Raw genomic sequence first — 1,637 nt, forward strand, 5'->3', positions numbered from 1 at the left:
GTAGGGAAGACTAGGGTCTCCAATGGGACACTTACATGCCTGTACCAATGCCAGGAGCTTGGGGAACAAACAGGAGGAACTGGTCCTCCTGCTAAACAAGAATGACTACGATCTCATAGAGATAAACAGAGACCTGGTGGGACTCCACCTATAACCAAGGCACAGGTATAGATGGCTATATCCTGTACAGGAGAGATTGTGCAGATAAAAGGGGCGGGGGTGTAGTTCTCTATGTCAAGGAAAGCTACACGTCCCTGCAAGCTGACATTGGCACCCAGGGAGGACAACTGGAGACCCTCTAGGTTAAAATCTGTGGTGAACATGGCACAGGGGACACAATGATAGGAGTCTACTACAGACCTCCTAATCAGGAACAAGAGCTTGACCAGGAATTTGCCAAGGAACTGGCTGAGGCTGCACGCTCTCAGTGCATGGTTGTCATGGGAGACTTCAACTACCCAGACATCTCATGGGATCTCGTGGCCAAATCCAAGGGGCCACAAAGCTTCCTCACATGAATGGACGAGCTCTATCTGACTCAAGAAGTCTATGGACCGACAAGAGGTAAAGCGCTGCTTGACCTGGTACTGGCTAAGGGGGATGATCTAGTCAGCGACCTAATAATCGAAGGGAAGCTGGGAGACAGTGACCATGAGCTGATCACTTTCACTATGCACCGCAAAGCTGGCAAGTCAATCAGCAATACACAAGTTCTCGACTTCAGGAAAGCTGACTTTGACAAGCTCAGGAGGCTTGTTGGCAAGGCCCTAAGGGACCACAACTTGAAGGGGAGGGGAGTTCAGGATGAGTGGTTGCTCCTCAAGGGAACAATCCTGAAAGCACAAGCAATGTCCATCCTGTCTTGGAGGAAAGGTAGCAAAAGGGCACAGCAACCCCATGGCTCTGCAGGGAACTTGTGGACCTCCTGCATCTAAAAAGAAAGACCTATAAAGGATGGAAGACTGGAATCACCTCAAAGGAGAAGTATTCTGCACTGGTCCAGACCTGTAGGGAGCGAACCAGGAAAACCAAGACTGCGACTGAACTCTAACTGGCTACACGTATCAAAGACAATAAAAAGTCCTTTTTTGGATACATGGGGAACTGGAAGAAAAGCAAGGGTAGCATTGGACCCCTGCTGAACCAAATAGGACAACTGACACCCAGGAAAAAGCCAGCCTGCTTAATGGGTATTTTGCATTGGTTTTTCACCAACCCAAAGAGACTGCCCTGCTCAACATGGGATGGGATGGCCAAGGTGAGGGAGAACTGTTACCCTACATCACTGTAGACCATGTAAAGGAACACCTTGAAAGGCTGGACACCTTCAAGTCAGCTGGTCCAGACAGTTTACACCCCAGGGTACTTAAGGAGCTGGCAGGTGTCATGACCCAAAAGGCATGATTGTGTGTGTGCTTCAGCATCAGAATTATCCACTTTAAGTTGCAGAGCATTGCACGGGAGTTTCCTGTAGCAAGAGGAAACTCCGGTGCAGGGACCAGTTTCCCGCCTTTTCTGCAGCTTCTTTTGCAGAGTGCATTGCTCGAGTTGCAAGAGGAATGCACAGTGCAAAAGAGTTCCTGCCACCGGTATGCAAATTCGTTCCCCGTGATTGGCTAGTGCTAAATTATTCACAC

General features: G+C 49.2%; 1 protein-coding gene across 8 annotated transcripts in view; it reads right to left on the reverse strand.

The window, feature by feature from the left end:
- PTBP3 (polypyrimidine tract binding protein 3) overlaps positions 1-1,637 on the reverse strand; it is a 108,563-nt gene that overhangs the window by 25,272 nt on the left and 81,654 nt on the right. The window lies entirely within an intron of this gene.

This window comes from Alligator sinensis, unplaced genomic scaffold (genome assembly GCF_000455745.1).
Source record: "Alligator sinensis unplaced genomic scaffold, ASM45574v1 scaffold371_1, whole genome shotgun sequence".
Taxonomy (NCBI): Eukaryota; Metazoa; Chordata; order Crocodylia; family Alligatoridae; genus Alligator; species Alligator sinensis.